This window comes from Ranitomeya variabilis, chromosome 1, assembly GCF_051348905.1.
Source record: "Ranitomeya variabilis isolate aRanVar5 chromosome 1, aRanVar5.hap1, whole genome shotgun sequence".
In the NCBI taxonomy this organism is placed as follows: Eukaryota; Metazoa; Chordata; class Amphibia; order Anura; family Dendrobatidae; genus Ranitomeya; species Ranitomeya variabilis.
In genome coordinates, this window is record NC_135232.1 from 53,860,037 (window position 1) to 53,873,085 (window position 13,049).

The window sequence follows — 13,049 nt, forward strand, 5'->3', positions numbered from 1 at the left end:
GGCTCATAAACTTATTCTCCTCGCACATGTGGAACTGAAAAAACGTCTAAAATGTGTCCTCTGTGTGACCATTTAACCGTCCCAGAGGTGTGACTTTCCTTTGTAATGACACGCTGCAACCCCCTTGGTAGCGCTGCCCGTCTTCTGACATCATTGTTTGGCTGCCTGCACCTCTGCGGCCGCCTTGCCCCACACAACGCCCCTCGGTGTCTTATTTATTTTGACTGCGAGGGTGTGATTGACGGGCATGAGCAGTGCATATCTTCGCCAGGCTGTCACTCAGCTCCTTCCGCCTTCTTCAGACTGTGCGGCTTCATGGCCGTGGCATGCGATAAGGGATCAGCTGACGCCGCACAGTCTGTAGCAGGTGTAAGGACACGAGCGAGAGGCGAACATATGTACTGCGCCAGGCCATGAATCCCAGCCCCGCAGTGTGAAACACTGTAAAGACACTGCGGGGCTGGGATTCATGGGCATCGCGAACCGCACCAGCCGACATGAAATGATGTCAGAAGACGGGCAGCGCATGGTCAAGGGATAACGCAACAACGCAGACTCCTGTACATCAAAATGCGATGCTCAGGAGGCCGCACCAAGCACCAAGGTGGTATTTTTGCCAGCTGTGCTGCGTCTCATTACGAAGGGAACTCCCGCCTCCAAGACAGATCGACTGTATAAGGGCCAAAATGTTGTACGTGTTTCATTCAGCTTGTGCAAGGAACAAAATTAAAAGAGCAACCTTTGACTTGTGCAGCACTACTGCTGCATAAGGCGTGGCTCTTCTAGTTTGTAACACCTGAGGGGGGGTTAAAGGTTACCTTTAAAATTGGTTCAATTAGGCTTCAGCCTACACTCTGCTCCCCCTGCAGAGCCTGGGCTCTAACACCGCCAGTTGGGGCCTGGTAATGCTAGCTGCACAGAGAAAAACACCAGCCAATGTGTCAGTGGGGTTCAGCACCGCCAGCTGTTTCCCTGCTGTGTAGCCGGCATCGTGTCCTGCAAAAGCCATGCAGACACAAGAACTGAAATTGAAGGGATCCTGTCGCCCCACCCCCAGGTGTTTGTGTGTTTTACAGCCACCTTGTACAGCAGTAATGCTGCATGTGTGCAAGGTGGCTCATAAACTTATTCTCCTTGCACACGTGGAACGGAACACATCTACAATGTGTCCCCTGAGACCATTAAAACGTCCCTGAGGTGTGACTTTCCTTTGTAATGACACGCAGCAACCCCCTTGGTAGCGCTGCCCGTCTTCTGACATCATTGTTTGGCTGGCTGCGCCTCTGCGGCCGCCCTGCCCGACACAACGCCCCTCGGTGTCTTATTTATTTTGACTGCGAGGGTGTGATTGACGGGCATGAGCAGTGCATATCTTTGCCTGTTGTCACTCATCTCCTTCCGCCTTCTTCAGACTGTGCGGCTTCATGGCCGTGGCATGCGATAAGGGATCAGCTGACGCCACACAGTCTGTAGCAGGTGTAAGGACCCGAGCGAGAGGCGAACATATGTACCGCGCCAGGCCATGAATCCCAGCCCCGCAGTGTGAAACACTGTAAAGGCACTGCGGAGCTGGGATTCATGGTCATCGCAAACCGCACCGGCCGACATTAAATGATGTCAGGAGACGGGCAGCGCTAACAGCGCAAGGCCAAGGGATAACACGACAGTGCAGACTCCTGTACAGCAAATAACGACGCTCAGGAGGCCGCGCCCAGCACCAAGGCGGGATTCTTGACATCTGTGCTGCGTCTCATTAAGAAGGAAACTCCCGCCTCCAAGACAGTTTTGATTGTTTAAGGGGCTAAATGTCATACGTGTTTCATTCAGCGTGTGCAAGGAACAGAATTTAAAAGAGCAACCTTTGACTTGTGCAGCATTACTGCTGCCCAAGGCGTGGCTCTTCTAGTTTGTAACCCCTGAGAGGGGGTTAAAGGTTACCTTTAAAATTGGTTCAATTAGGCTTCGGCCTACACTCTGCTCCTCCCGCAGATCCTGGGCTCTAACGCCGCCAGTTGGTGCCCCGAAGTGCTGGCTGCACAGAGAAAAACACCTCGCCAATGTGTCAGTGGGGTTCAGCACCGCCAGCTGTTCCCCTGCTGTGTAGCCGGCAACGTGTCCTGCAACAGCCACGCAGACACAAAGCTGCCGCCAGTGCAGGCTTCAGCCTACACTCTGCTCCTCCTGCTGACCCTTTGCTCCAACACCGCTAGTTGGGGCTCTAGGAAGATAAGCTTGAATAGGTCCCCATCCTGGTTCCAGCACCATCAGCTGGTTCCGGGCAGAGCCTTTGGCTTAGGTGCCTCCTTCTGGGTATCCGAGTTCCACCAACGTCAGGTGGTCCTTGGTAGTGCTTTCAGGCATGGGTACCTCCTGCTTAGTAACCAGGTTCCAGTAACGTCAGCTGGTCCTCGGTAGTTCCATTGGCTCTTGGACCTTCGGCTACCCATCCGGGTTCCAGTACCGTCAGCTGGTTCTCGGCAGTGTCTTTTGCTATTGTACCTTCTGCTCCCCATCCTGGTTCCAGTACCGTCAGCTGGTTCCGGGCAGAGCCTTTGGCTTAGGTGCCTCCTTCTGGGTATCCGAGTTCCACCAACGTCAGGTGGTCCTTGGTAGTGCTTTCAGGAACGGGTACCTCCTGCTTAGTAACCGGGTTCCAGTAAGGTCAGCTGGTCCTCGGTATTTCCATTGGCTCTTGGACCTTCGGGTAGCCATCCGAGTTCCAGTTCCATCAGCTGTTTCTCGGCATTTTCTCAGCCTTCTTGTACCTTCTGCTACATTTCCAAGTTCAAGACCCTAAAGACGACGACCCGGAAGACCACCCCTAAGATGACGACGACACCAGAGACGACGACCACTGAGATGACGACGACCCTGGAGACGATGACCCTGAAGACCACCCCGATGACGACGACCCCGGAGATGACGACCCCGGAGACGACGACCCTGGAGACGACGACGACATGGGAGACCGAGAAGCAGAAGAACAAGAGGCTGCAGAACAAAGAGCAGAAGAACATTAAGCATAACACTAAATATCAGAGCAAAAGATATTATCTAAATTATAAGCAGAAGAAGACTAAGCAGTGTATGGGGGTGAGTCCGTTCCTCCTCGTGGTGCCCCTGGATAAAGCCTGATGCTGCAGGCCAAACTGAACGCGGACAAATGTAACTCTTTTGTGACAGGCAGAACTGAAGGTGTAATCTTCAAACTTTTATAGATAACAACTACGGGAATGCCTGTCACAAATAAGAATATGATGAAGAAGTTGAATATGAAGAATATAATAGTTAAATAAAAAGAATATGAACAATGTAAAAAAAAAATATATAGGTAGAAGAAGAAGAAGATGAATAAGGTGAAGATAGTTGATGTCAAAGAAGCTGATGATGAGGATAATGAAGAAGAAAGTGTGGGAGAAGTAAAAAAGAAGGTGAAGGGCGTGGAAGTAGTGAAACATCAATATCTGACAAAATAAAAAAAAAAATAACATAGTCAAAATCTTTCTAACGCCGAACGTCATAAAAAAAAACAAAAAAACCTGCTATTCTATTTGTTTGGGCTAAACCTCTGTGCCTTTAATGTCTCCGCCACCTCCCCCAATACATTCTACATTATTCTTAGTTGTTTTCCTTCATGTAGAATTAACCTACAAGGAAAGAAAGGGTTTATTTTAATTCCGATATTTTCGTCCCATTGACTTGCATTGGGATCGGGTATCGGTATCGGATTAGATCCGATACTTTGACGGTATCGGCCGATACTTTCCGATACCGATACTTTCCGATATCGGAAGGTATCGCTCATCACTACTCTTGGTCCCAAAATGTCCACCCATTCTGGACGAGTGAGACCAACAGAGAACCTCCGGTCGCAGATTAGGTGGAACAAAAGTCTTGCCTGGGGGCACAGACTCTAGTGAAACCAGAACCACAGTTCTCAGGTTCTCTGAAGGGACAATAAGCCGAGGTTCCTCCTCCTCTGATGACACTACAGAGCGGGAGAGAGCATCAGCACGAATGTTCTTCTCCTCAGAGAAAAAATGGAGGGTGAAATGGAACCAAGAGAAGAACAGGGACCATCTAGCCTGGTGAGAATTTAGCCGCTGGGCAGTCTGTAAATACACCAAATTTTTGAGGTCGGTATAAACTTGGAAGGGAAAACGAGCCCCCTCCAGGGGGTGTCTCCACTCCGAGAAGGCCAACTTCATGGCTTGCAACTCCCTGTCCCCGATGGATTAATTCCTCTCCGCTGGTGTGAAGGTCTTGGAAAAGAAAAAGCAAGGATGCTTGTGACCTTGAGCATCCTTCTGGAAGAGGACTGCTCCAGCACTGACGGAAGAGGCATCCACCTCCATGATAAATGGTTTATCAACATCGGGGAGATGTAAAATGGGAGCGCTAGCGAAGTGTGACTTAATATAGAGAAAGGCCTTGGAGACCTCCTCTGACTAGTGTTGAGCATTCCGAAACTGCAAGTATCGGGTATCGGCCGATACTTGCGGTATCGGAATTCCGATACCGAGATCCGATACTTTTGTGGTATCGGGAATCAGAATCGGAAGTTCCCAGTGTATGGTTCCCAGGGTCTGAAGGAGAGGAAACTCTCCTTCAGGCCCTGGGATCCATATCCATGTAAAAAATAAAGAATTAAAATAAAAAATAGGGATATACTCACCCTCTGACGCACCCTGGTAGTAACCGGCAGCCTGCTTTGCTTAAAATGAGCGCGTTCAGCACCTTCCATGACGTCACGGCTTCTGATTGGTCGCGTGCCGCTCGTGTGACCGCCACGCGACCAATCACAAGCCGTGACGTCATTCTCAGGTCCTAAATTCCTAATTCTAGGAATTTAGGACCTGAGAATGACGTCACGGCTTGAAATTGGTCGACTGGCTGTCACATGAGCGGCACGCGACCAATCAGAAGCCGTGATGTCATTGAAGGCCCTAAACGCGCTCATTTTAAGCAAAGAAGGCTGCCGGTTAACAGTGGTGAGGTGCAGGGGCCTCCGGAGAGGTGAGTATATCAATATTTTTTATTTTAATTCTTTATTTTACACATTAATATGGATCCCAGGGCCTGAAGGAGAGTTTCCTCTCCTTCAGACCCTGGGAACCATCAGGATACCTTCCGATACTTGGTGTCCCATTGACTTGTATTGGTATCGGGTATCGGTATCGGCGATATCCGATACTTTTCGGGTATCGGCCGATACTATCCGATACCGATACTTTCAAGTATCGGACGGTATCGCTCAACACTACCTCTGACCACAATTTGGGATTTGCTCCCTTCTTGGTGAGGGCATCCAAGGGAGCTTCCAAAGTTGAGAAGTGGGGAATAAACTGGCGATAATAATTACTGAACCCCTTAAAGAGCTGCACCGCTTTAAGAGACTGGGGTTCCTGCCAGTCCATCACAGCCTGTAGCTTGGCAGGATCCATGGCTAATCCCTGGGCGGAGATGATATAGCCCAGGAAAGGCAAGGACCCCTGCTCAAACACACACTTCTCCAACTTGTCATAGAGGGAGTTTGCCCTTAGGAGGTCGAAGACTTTGCAAACATCTCTCCCGTGGGAGTCTATATCTGGAGAGATGAGAATATCATCCAGATAGACTACAACCGAAGTGGTGAGCATATCCTGGAAGATATCATTTACAAAAGTCTTGGAAAACTGCAGGAGCATTACAGAGCCCAAAAGGCATCACCATGTATTCATAGTGCCCATCCCTGGTGTTAAATGCCATCTTCCATTCGTCCCCCTCACGGATACAAATCAAGTTGTAAGCACCCCGCAGATCAAGCTTAGTAAATACCCTCGCTCCCCGCAACCTATCGAATAGCTCAGATATCAGAGGCAGAGGGTATTTGTTCTTAACGGTGATGGCATTAAGACCCCTGTAATCTATGAATGGATGTAGTTCTACCCTCACAAGATTCACTCCATCCCAGAATTCTCCCTGAGGACCACTCTTTATGAGGTGAGTGGTAGCATAACCATGGTATCCCTAACAGGACCTCATCAATTCCCTCAGGAATGACTAGCAGGGAGATAATCTCCTGATGGGATGGAGACATAGATAAAATAAATGTGATGATCTGGTGTGTTATCTGTAAGGGCAGTGTCGACCCATTTACCACTCGTATGGTAACAGGTTTGGCGAGCATCACCAGGGGTATTGCGTGCTGTTGGTAATTGTCCCCTTGAAGGACAGTTTGGAGGAAAACGTCACCGTGTCTAGTGTACCTCCTCCTACAACCACTAGACGCTGACATTTTCCCAACCGCTGGGGACATCTGGAGGCAAGATGTCCTGACTGCCAGCAGTGGGAACTCGACACCTAACACACAGTGATGTCACCATTCAGTGTAAATAAACTTAGTTATGACACTGAAATTGACCATAGTGTCCCATAAATGGGTCCCATTCAAAAGACTCCTCTATTGACCTTAGAAACTTAACTGACCAGTGTTTATTCTGTATCTCTCCAATAAAAGAAAGTTTTAAAAAGTCTATTTTCTTTAAAGTAATTGGATACTACACTAGAATACAAGGATACTGATTCCAGTAATATTTTTGATGATTTGAGTACTCAGGACATTCTGAGCCGATTTGCACATTTGAACATGTAAAAGCTAAATCAGTCGTTGATTGCTAAAGATGAAATCTGATAAATGCACAGTAATTAATAGTAAATAGAATCATCAACTCAGGGATAACCCTCATTAGTCACGTACTGCTCCGCCGTAATGTTATTCCGATTAATAGTATAATTAGGACATAAATATGTCTTTTATCTGGAGTAATTTCACTTATTTATATCTAATTTTTACTCTAAATATTCATAAAAAGAATCTCCCACACATCGCAATTCAGAACACTCATTAATATGAAACATAAAAATATTATGCTTATTAAAGCCCGTATTACAAAAAAATTAGCCAAAACTGAAAAAAAAGAATTGACTAAAGGGAAAAAAAAAAAAACCTATTGTTCAAACCAGGTTTTTGTAATAAAGGTATTTTTTTTCCATATCATAATCTGAATTAAAATTAAAAAAACTGAAATGTGGGTGTTTTCACACTAGCCACTGGAGTTTTTTTAGACTCTTAACTTCCAACTTAAAACGGTAAAGAGAGGGGCGCCACCAATCCACTACCGCCAATCCTCCTGCCTCTGGACCCACAGTGCTTGTACGGATCGCATTCCCTGTCCGTGCCATTCCGGATTCTCACATTTTCCTCTTTACTCCAGTGGAGCCGCTGTGTCCATCCTGGACATTGTTCTCCTCCTCTCCCATTGCCCTCTACTTAAAAGTGAGGTTTGATAAAGGCCCAACAAGGGGTCAAAACGTTACCTCAACACTTGATTAAATCACTGTGGTGTTCCCTATTAAAAATTTCACGTTTATGATGCAAATTCATATCCTGAGTGTGGTTGTTTTCTTCAATTTTGTGTTTGTAGGAGTAGTATAATTGGAAGTGCCTTTTATTAGGCCAAAATATTTCTTGGTTAATCAGAAAAGGGTCCTGTTGCAAATTATGGAAGACTAGGGACACAAAATTAAACTTATATCCAGCTGTATCGGAATGGTTACAACACCTCCATCTTTGTCAGATTAATGTATGCCTCTTCATGGCAAGTCTGATTATTTTGATAATTCCAACATCATTTAGCCTGGGGTACACCCATAAGTCTTTATCAGAAGGATACATAATAGGATATATGTTCTCATTTTTGAGGGATGTGTCTTTTACAGTGACAGGCGAAAATCCAATTGGCTCTTCCTTCTAACTTTACGGAAGTAGACGTAGTCAGCAACCCTTACTATGGATCATTGTGTTTGAGCTTCAGGTATTTCTTGATACGTCTATTTATTACAACCAGATCTCTAGGCTTTAGACCATGATTTCCTTCTAGATTGTTTGGGCCTGGAATGAAACAAAAGACAGAACAGTGATCATACTTACATGAGGAAAATACAATCCTGTATTCTCTGTCATCATGAAGAGAATCTCAAAGGGTGTCAATCCAGTCTTTTTATTCTGTGTGTGTCTTAGGCCTCTTTCACATGTCAGTGTCTCCGGTACGTGTAGTGACAGTTTTCTCACGTACCGGAGACACTGACACACGTAGACCCATTCAAATGAATGGGTCTATGCACATGTCTCCGTGTTTTCACGGACCGTGTGTCCGTGTTGAAAACACGGAGACATGTCCGCTTTTCTCCAGCAGCACGTACAGCAATACGTCCTGCACACGTGCACACGGAGAACAGTGTGCACTCTCCTCCATGTGCACGGACCGCCGCAGGAGAAACAGCGCTACAGTAAGCGCTGTCCCCCTGTGTGGTGCTGAAGCCGGCATTCAACTCTTCTCCCCCGCAGGCGAGAAGAGATAAAAGACAAAGTTTTTTTCTTTTTTGTTAAAAATAAAGTTTGCAGGTGACCCCCGCCTCCCATCCCCAGTGCGCCGCCCAGCCCCTTGCAGAGAAATACTCACGCAGCTCCCGCGATGTCTCCTCTCAGCGCTGGCAGCTTGTCCTGTGTGAGAGGTCACGTGGTACCGTTCATTACAGTGATGAATATGCGCATATTCATCACTGTAATGAGCGGTCCCACGTGACCGCTCACACAGGACAGGCTGCCGGCGCTGAGAGGAGAGAGGAAACATCGCGGGAGCTCGGTGAGTATTTCTCTGCAAGGGGCTGGGCGGCGCACTGGGGATGGGAGGCGGGAGGTCACCTGCAAATTTTATTTTTAACAAAAAAGAAAAAAAACTTGATCTTTCATCTCTTCTCTCCTGCGGGGAGAAGAGATGAATGCCGGCTTCATCACCGCACACGGGGGACAGCGCTTAGTGTAGCGCTGTCTCTCCTGCACAGTTCGTGTGGTCCTCAGGCAGCACACGGGGGGCACATGGATGCCGCACGTGTGCCACACTGATGTGCCAAGTGAGCACATGGACACACGGACACGGATAACTCCGGTACCGATTTCTCCGGTACCGGAATTATCTGGACATGTTAAAGAGGCCTTTTGCAGCGCCCCAGGGTGCTGGTCATTGCAGTAATGTCATTTTCCTCTAGGGGAGAGTGATATTACGTTTGGAGGCAAAGAAGGACAACTGAAAGAGGTATCACAAACATGCAATACATTTCGCACTCCAGGCCACCAGGGGGAGCTCTGCTCCTATTTATTGGGGCACTCTTCATGCTTAGGTAAAACTGGTTGCCTGGGGAGGAAGTTAGTGAGTTGCTGGCTGAGCTTCGCTCAGGTAGTTCGTCCCTGACAGAAGTTGGATCCTGTCAGAGATCGAGACAGAAGGACACGGAGCTGTGCATGCCCTGAGAGCTGCAGCTTCTAGAAAGAGACACTAAAGGAGAACTGTATTGTAGAGAGGGTGAAGAAGTCATAGCAAAAAAGTGGATTCCAGGAGGGGAACAGCCCTACACAGGCTGCCTCCTTCTGAGGCGCAGGATCCCGGTAGCCGGAACACCGAGGGAGCAACGATCCTTTATGCCCTGCTCCAGAGACTGGCAGGACAACTAATTTCAAATTACCTGTCTGCCCCTACGCCCAGGAGGCAAGGTGGCACCCCTTAGAGGCTGGGGCATGATAGAGTCCCTGTAAAATGCCTCAGGCCACCGGTCATATGGATTTGTTCTATACATCTGGGGGACAGAGAGAGAGGCATAACATCTACAACATCTGTGAGGACCTTATGAGAAGCTTAGCAGTAAGGGACTACAACACCACGGCGCTAGAAGAAGGCTACTGATTTCTACCTGGACAAGGGGACTCTGGATTTGCCTTCAAACCGTCCGGACTCTGTCTACCCTGTGATCTGGTGCTCTGGACTGTGGATGCTGAAGCCTTCAGTAAAAGGTAAAGAGACTGCAACCTTGTGTCCTCGTTCTTCACTGCGCCTCTTACCATCCACCATCTACACACTCTGAAGCCCTGGGGACATACTTCACCTGTGGGAAGGTATAACATCTAGCTGCCATAACATCACCCTTAAAGCAGCATCGGTCACCCTGACCGAATACCACAAGTGGCGTCATGAACATTTACCCTTTAAAGACCTTTCCCTTTTACACGGACGTCCCAGGGCCACGAACCGGGTCAGCCACCATGACATCCCCCTGTGAACCGAAGGCCCGGTACCGAGTACCCCGCTGCCCACGGGGGCGCTCCACTTACAGAAAAGAAGGCAAGTGGTAAGCATTCTTTCCAATGCTTTCATGTTTCTGACATTGCTTTCGGTATCTTCAGTTCCATTCAGCTGTTCCACCTTACCACTGCTCTGTGGGTTGTAAGGGATGTGGGTGGTTTGCTCTACTCCTTAGGAGCTCAGTATTTCTCGTAAGACCTCGGTAGTAATGTGGTACCCCTATCACTCTTTATCACCTCAGAAATCCTATACCTGCAAACGACCCCAGCAAGGAGTTTCTTTCAAGTATTTTTTGCAGAAGCCTTGGTTACCAGACATGCCTCAGGCCATCCTTAGAACAGGTCAATGCAAACCAACAAATATTCATAAGTACCTGGTTTAGGTAACTGTGGTAAAATATCCTGGTGTATGGAGCTCCCATATTGTTAAAGGTTAAAAATTGAAAACTTGACTAAAAATATCTCCGATGCTAAAAAAGTTATTTATGCAATAACAGAGTTAAAACAGAACACGTTTCGGCTGCTAACAGCCATCTTCAGGTGCAAGATAGTGAGGACCCTTCACGCAGATTACAAGCTTGAGTATTTGGGCTAAATATGAGCTAATACAACATGTATGACTTTGTCTTTGCAGGAAGCTGGCAGGCCCTGTAATGTGGGCGGGGGGAAATCAGTGATAACCAGCGTTGAATAATTGGACGACTAAAATAGTTGTAAATTAATGAATTATTTAGTTATTCCCCTATTGCACAAAAATGCAACAAATGTAAACCGAAAATACTATGCTATTAGGTAGGTACGAGATCATAAATTAATTTGTGGCAACAGCCAGCAGTATTGTTCTGGTGTGTATTGATGTTATATTTTATTTTTTTCTGTATTGTTTTGTTTTTATTTGGTTATTTTTTTGTAAGTTATATTCCCAATGTAACACAAAATGCTATGTTGCCATTGCAATATGTGTAGGTTCATTCCTAGAAATGAATATATGGCAACAGCATGCCATAGGGTCATAGGGTGTATGGTTGATAAACTGGACTGTTAAAACAGGCATTCGAAAAATATAAATGTGTCTGTTATATAAAAGATTTAAAAGAAAAAATACACACCTGATATTTTTCAAAAAAAGAACGTGACAAGGAAAGCTTGTTAGTTTTGCATTCCAAAAGCTTGGACTTACAACAGGTAACTCTACTGGGGTGATAAGTTTGGAGTATTAAAAAAATAAAAAGAAAACGTTTAACACGCACTCTTTGGGAAGTTGATATTGCATTTCTGAATTCTGGAAATTTGTAATTTGCATTGAAAAATAAAATAATATTGTTTTCCTACGTGATCACATGCAAGTCTAGGTTTCAGAATTATTTTTTACTAGCAAAATTAGGACACAGGATATTAATCTGCCTTTCTGGTTTGCAATTGCAGTGTGTGAAGATTTTTTTTTAAATTATGTTATTAAGGTGATGTTACAGCAGTATATTAAAGGGAACCTGTCACCCCAAAATCAATGGTGAGCTAAGCCCACCGGCATCAGGGGCTTATCTACAGCATTCTGTAATGCTGTAGATAAGCCGCCAATGTTACCTGAAAGAGGAGAAAAAGAGGTTAGATTATACTCACCCAGGGGTGGTCCCGCTGCGGTCTGGTCAAATGGGCGCCTCAGGTCCACTCCGGCGCCTCCCATCTTCATTCCATGATGTCCACTTCTGGTCTTCACGCCACTGCTCTGGCACAAGCGTACTTTGTCTGCCCTGTTGAGGGCAGAGCAAAGTACTGCAGTGCGCAGGTGCCAGAAATGTCAGAGAGGTCCGGCACCTGCGCACTGCCGTACTTTGCTCTGCCCTCAACAGGGCAGATAAAGTATGCCTGCGCCGGAGCCGCAGTGTGAAGACAAGAAGAGGACGTCATGGAATGAAGATAGGAGGCGCCGGAGCAGACCTGAGACGCCCATTTGACCAGACCGCGGCGGGACCGCCCCTGTGTGAGTATAATCTAACGTCTTTTTCTCATCTTTCAGGTAACATCGGGGGCTTATCTACAGCATTACAGAATGCTGTAGATAAGCCACTGATGACGGTGGGCTTACCTCACCATCGATTTTGGGGGTGACAGGTTCTCTTAAATGAATTTAGTCGCATAACTATGCAGGTATTGCACCTCCCTATTCCTAAAAATTCTTCAGACTATTATTTATAGACTAACTACCATTCCCATATTCAATGTGCTTTCATACTAGTGCAGTAGTATAACACAATCCAATTTTGGCCTTTTTCTGTCAGTACATGGGTCTCTATGCGGAATCAACTGAGTGCCCTGACCTCGATCCCTACTCTGTGAAAGCATAAAATGACCGGGGTGCATTGTGCATTTAGGTGGAAACTTATCAAAAGACCTATCTTCTTAGTACATAGGTGTAAAAGATCTTAGAAAACCTATAATCCATAAAAAAGGCATAAAACACCTATGCATTTAGGTGCTCAGAAAATGTATCTCTTTGGTGCAGAGAAAGAACAGATGGAACAGACATGGACACTTTGCAGAAGGTCTATTATTATGGCACCTAAGAGAAAAACTGGTCAGAAGTCTTCTCACCATAGTGCATAAATGGAAAAATGGCTGGAAGACCTTTCATAGTGGTACAATGATGAAAACCGACTTCATGCTACGGAAGTAGGAAACTGGTTGAAAGACATATTTTTGTATTACATGAATACAAAACTGGGCAGAAGACCTATCATCATGGTACTGGAGCGGCCCCCAGACCCAGGGCAGCGGAGTACTCGGATCCGGGTCTCTCGGTTCTGAGGATGTCACGGTGGCCCGACCCGGTCCGTGGTCCTGCTAAGGGGCGCCCAATAAAAGGTGTAGGTGG